We start from the raw sequence: 6,000 nt of genomic DNA, 5'->3' as shown, positions 1-6,000 counted from the left end.
GAGCTGCTCCACATTTTAATGCTTTGTCGCACATATGAAGTATATGTTGTTTGAATGTTAAATATTTGTCAAACACTACACCGAGGTATTTGACATTGTCACTTAAAGGAATTACAGACCCTTGTATATTTAGAGAAATGGCCGGTATTCTCTTTGGTGATCTATTATAAGGAAATATAGCGGCTTGTGTTTTATCTTGATTGACTTTTATTTTCCATTTGTTAAAATATTGTTCAGCGTGTGTGAGTGCGTTTTTCATATTTTTAACAATTGCATTGGATACTTTTCCAGACGTTATTAAAGCTGTATCATCAGCGTAAAACGCTGTGCTAAGGTTTTTACGTGCTTTAAAATCCGAAGTGTATATGGCGTAGAGGATAGGTGATAAAATCGACCCTTGAGGCACTCCCGCACGTATAAATCTTTGAGAAGATCGTTCGTTGTTTATGTGAACTTTAAAGTATCTCTCAGACAGAAAACTTTTAATAATTTTTTGTAAATAGATGGTGTATCCAAGTTTACTTAGCTTGAAAATAACACCATTATGCCATATGGAATCAAATGCCTTTTCTATATCAAGAAAGACTATTCCGGTACTTTTACGACGATCTTTGTTGTTGGTAATTATGTTTACAATTCGTTTCACTTGGTGTATTGTCGAGTGGTATTTTCTAAAACCGAATTGCTCCTGGCATAAAATGTCATGTTCAACTGTGTATTCATTTATCCTACTTAGAATAATGTTTTCAAAAATTTTATCTAAACCATTTAGCATACTAATTGGCCGATAGCTTTTAGCGGATTTTGCATCTTTTTCGGGTTTCAGTATGGGGATAACTTTGGCTAATTTAAACTGGTTTGGAAAATATCCGCTAGTGAGACAAAAATTAAATATTCTTGTGAGAAGACCGTAAAATTCATCTGATAATCTTTTTAACATAATGGGTTTAATTCCATCTATCCCGGGTGCTTTAAAGTTTCTTTTTTTGTTTGCATAATACTTTATTTCTTCTATAGAAGTTAAACTGTTTGTCACGTCGTCAGATATGTTCTGCAAATCCAACCATTGATTATATTTCGAAACCATATTATCTGCTGTAGATATTAGATTTAATGTATGTTGGTGTGAGCTTTCAAAAACGTCTGCTATTGCATTAGCAATTTTATTAATATCACACGTTTCAACGCCATCTATTGTTAAGCTTTTTACTGTTGAATTTTTTCCCCGTATTGCTTTATTTAGCTTCCACATTTTTTTGTTTCCAGGTGGCAACCTATGAAGAAATGCGTTCCAATTTTTGTTTCTGTCATTTGACACGTGGAAATTTATTAATATGTTCAGCTGTTTTAAAACAGATGATAAGTACGCTCTTTCTGTGTTGTTGTTGCATCTTTGCAATTTTCGTTTATACCTGTTTCTTTGACCAATAAGATATAAAGTTAATTGTGATAGTTTTTTCTGCCAGACATGAATTTGTTTAACTGGAACTTTTTGGGAAGCTTGTTGAATTATGTAAGTTGTTTTTTCTAAAATTGATTCTATATTAGCTCTATTTATACTTACAGATTGCAAATTATTTCTCCGAATTTCTGTGTCAACCCATTTACTTATGTCATTCCAGTTGGCAAGATGATACATTGGGACTAGTTTTGTTCTTTGAATAATTGAACCATAAATTTGGCAAGTTATTGGAACATGATCGGAATTTAGAAGTCCTGGATGAGTTTCGATTGAAGATATGTTTAAATTCGAGTTTGTAAGTAAGAGGTCTAGAACTGAAGGTTGAGTATTGTGCGTTCTCTGACAAAAACGTGTGTAGTTGTGTGGAGAATGTATATAATAATTAGAAATCAACTGGTGGTTATACAGCCTTCTACCAGCGGTGTTAATTTCATTACAGTTCCAGGTGGTGTGGTGAGCGTTGAAGTCTCCAAATATCAGAAATTCAGAATTTGGGTCTGTAATCAAGTTTAAATCATCTATGAAAGTATTCGAGTAGCGAGGACAGTATGCAGATGTGAATTTGATTGGCCTGTTGTTAATAAAGATTATTATAGAAACGTTTTCAATATTAGTTGTTGATGCCTTTAATATATTATGATGGGGTATTGTGTTTTTTATTGCTATAAGTACACCGCCGCCATAAGTTGCACGGTCTTGTCTGTAAACGTTATAGTTTTGCAATTTAAATTTGTGGTGGTGTTTTAAAAAGGTTTCATTAATAAAAACAACATCTATATTCATTTGGTTTAGTGTGTGTTCTAATTGATAAATAGTTGATGGGTTTGTTATGCCTTGTGCATTCCAATGCATGACATTGAGACAGAAAGTTGTTGTGTGTTTATATGACATGTTTAAGCATATTTCCTAAAACACGCATTTTGTCGTATTTGTTTTTACATTTTTCTAACGCATCAACTGCCTCAAAAAAATTTGAAGAAGTTTTTCGTTGGAGAGATCGTCGTCTTTATTTTGACACATATTATATGTTTTTGAAGCATAAGAAGGTTTCTTGGATACAATTGGTGAGTTGCTGGAACGGGGAAGTTCGTCACTACTTATACCACGGTTTAATGGGGGGAAATCTTCATCCCAAATGTAAGGGTCAGCGTCTGTGGTCTTATTAACTCTGGTAGGAATTTTCCTTGTGATACGTTCACGTATTTCTAGGTAATCACGCCGTGAAGGACAATTTAGATCATCGGCACGATGGCTTATATTTTTAAATTTATTTTTGATGCAATTAAAGCACTTGTAAATTACTGGGCCTTGATTTGTTGTTTTGCTTAATTGACATGTTGATAAATCGTGGGGACCACCGCATCCTAAACATGCACTTTTTCTAAAACAATTTGAAGAGCCGTGGCCGAACATAGCACACTTCGTACATTGTGTTGGGCCCTTTACACTACGTCTAGGGGTTCTCCAGTGTACAACAATCCCATAAAAGTATCTTATTTTTATAACTTCTTTTTTTGAAACTTGATTCTTATTGAATTCTAGCATATATAATGCATCATCTGGGGTGGACCTGTCGGTTTTAACCTCATTTACTTTTGTTGGTTCTATATTAAATGTGTTTTTAAACTCCTCAAATATGGTTTTTATTTCGAGTTGTGGAAGACCAAAAAGCATAAGCTTAAATAATTGTCCATCCTTAACTGGATGGGTAAAAAATTTTATATCCTTTTCTTTAAATATTTTAATTACTTCATTGTAGTCGATCAATGTGTTTGGCATCACTTTTGTACCTATGGACATTCTTTTATATTTGGAAGTAATTCCCAATAGCTTTATAATTTCAGTAAAACTGTGACTGTTGTCGACAATAATTGGAGGAATTTTTACTTTGTCCTCAATAACTTCTTCGTTGTTGTCATTATCGTTGTTATCTATGTCGGAAAACACTTGAAATCTATTGTTGGTCTTTTTGGAAGACTTCGGAACTTTAGATCTGGGACCTGGGTCCGTCACCTTTTTGCGCTTTCGAGCCATATTAATGTAAAAACTTCAATAAATATTGAGTTTTAAGAATTGGTGATACTTGTAAAGAAAACTATAAAAAACACGCCGAATGTTTGAAAATACGTCTGAATGTTGTCAATGTCAACAAACAACTCAAGGTTCACATCTGAAAACCACTTAATACAACATAATTATACCTTATATATTCCCGAAAATTAGTTTATCATTAATAACTCCCACAAATATATCGATATCAACACAAAATTTTGTACATGCAAATATAATATGAACAGAAATCATGCTATCAACGTAGATCTCAGTAGGTCCACAATTGGTCATAGCTTCCATATAAGGTTCACTTTCGAAAATTACCTAAACGCACATATTTTATTGATAAATAAAGCTGTTGAGATAAATTTCGAGTTGAATATGTTTTGTGTACATACAAATCATTCTACCAATTTTTTTACGGATAGGTCCTTATTGGTCGTAGCTCCCATATAAGGCAAATATGTTTTGCCTAAATATAAATAACTCTTCGAAATTTTTTCCGGATAGGCCCATAATTGGTCATAGCTCCCATATAAGGCCCACTTCCGAAAATCACTTAAACGCATATATTTCATTGAATTCTAAAGCTATAGAGATAAAATTCGACTTGAATATTTTTTGTGTACATATAAATCATTCTACCACTTTTTTCCGCATCGGTCCATTATTGGTCTTAGCTTTCATATAAGGCCCACTTTCGAAAATCGCTTAAATGCTCATATTTCATTGTCAAATAAAGTTATCTTGATAAAATTCGCCACAAATATATTTCGTTTCTATATGAATCACTCTACGAAATTTTGTACGACTTGAATATGTTTTGTGTACATATAAATCATCCTACAAAATTCTTTACGGATCCGTCCATTATTGGTCATAGCTCCCATATAAAGCCCACTTCCGAAAATGACTTAAACGCATATATTTCATTGAATTCTAAAGCTATAGAGATAAAATTCGACATTAGTATGTTTTGTGTACATATAAATCATTCTACCACTTTATTCCGGATCGGTCCATTATTGTTCTTAGCTCCCATATAAGGACCACTTCCGAAAATCACTTAAACGCTCATATTTCATCAAATAAAGTTATCTTGATAAAATTCGACACAAATATGTTTTGTCTTTATATGAATCACTCTACGATATTTTTTCCTGATATGCTCCCATATAAGGTCCACTTACGAAAATCACTTAAACGCATATATTTCTTTGAATAATAAAGCTATCGGGATAAAGTACGACTTGAATATGTTGTGTGAGCATATAAATCATTCTACAACATTTTTTCCGGATCGGTCCATATTTGGTACTAGCTCATATATAAGGTCCACTTTAAAAAATCACTTAAACGCACATATTTCATTATCAAATAAAGATATCTTAATAAAATTCGGCATAAATATGTTTTGTGTACACATGAATCATTCTACAAAATTTTTCCGGATAGGCCCGTAATTGGTCATAGCTCCTATATAAAGTCCACTTCCGAAAATCACTTAAACGCACATATTTCATTAATTGATAAATCTATTGGAGTAAAATTAAACTTGATTTTTTGTTTGCATATATGTAAATCATTATAAATTGCTTAAATGCACATTATAATCAAAGTTATCGGGATAAAATTCGACATAGATGTGTATTTTGTGTATATAAATCATTCTACGGAATTTTTTTCCGGATCGGCCCATAAGTTGTATTGGCTCCCAGTAAAGCATTTAATACCACCTTATTCGTTGTTAAATGATTATATATGGATAAAATTCGACATGAGTAAGTTCTGTGTATAGATAAATCATTCTATTAACATGTTTTCGAACTGGCCTATTAATATAATTTTTTCTGGACTTATAAAAATTAGTTCGACATATGCATAAATGTTAGTACTCTCAATACGGAAACAAAAATGTTGCCAAGTTCTCTAAAACTTAGATAGCTAAATGGGTTTTAATAAAAAGTAGCTTGCTGGTGGAGGGTATTTAAGATTCAGCATAGCCGAATATAGCACTCTTACTTGTTATTTTGATTATTAAATTAATTTGAGAACACACACACTGTTTACTCTTTAAAAGAGTAAATTTTAATCAAAATATGTTTACAAATTTGAAAAATAAATTAATTTTTATAGGAATAATTTCAAATGTTTGGTAGAAAAATAAAATAAATTTCATAATTGAGGATCATGTAATTTTATAATATGATATGTTAAATGTTTATATAAATTAAGGTATTATTGTAATAGTCGTATGAGACATTTAGGAAAATATTTTGATTGCCATGAAAATGTACAACCATGTTTTTTCTTTGCGTGTACATAACTAATAAACTTATTTACATAAAATTTGGCGTTTAATAGGTCTAACCTCAGAAGTTAACAATTTAGAGTGCTATATTCGGCTATGCCGAATCTTAAATACCCTCCACCAGCAAGCTACTTTTTATTAGAAACCATTTAACTATCTAATTTTTAGATAACAC

The 6,000-nt window shown here is 31.8% G+C and overlaps 1 protein-coding gene across 5 annotated transcripts in view; it reads left to right on the top strand.

Annotated features, from left to right (window-relative positions):
* Positions 1–1,355: 1,355 nt before the first annotated feature.
* LOC119604771 overlaps positions 1,356–6,000 on the top strand; it is a 130,319-nt gene continuing 125,674 nt past the window's right edge. For 3 of the 5 annotated variants that reach the window (XR_005231543.1, XM_037957605.1, XM_037957600.1), the window contains exons 1-2: positions 1,364–1,513; positions 1,567–1,957. The gene's annotated coding sequence lies outside the window, so the exon portion shown is untranslated. Of the gene's footprint in view, positions 1,514–1,566; positions 1,958–6,000 lie in introns of all 5 variants that reach the window. The other 2 variants (XM_037957602.1, XM_037957601.1) reach the window with 2 other exon arrangements.

Source organism: Lucilia sericata, unplaced genomic scaffold, assembly GCF_015586225.1.
Source record: "Lucilia sericata isolate MDLA Ls3-8-SP2 unplaced genomic scaffold, ASM1558622v1 Contig000427F_arrow, whole genome shotgun sequence".
Classification (NCBI taxonomy): Eukaryota; Metazoa; Arthropoda; class Insecta; order Diptera; family Calliphoridae; genus Lucilia; species Lucilia sericata.
The sequence above is the reverse complement of the archived record's forward strand: the minus strand, read 5'-3'. Positions and strand labels throughout refer to the sequence as shown.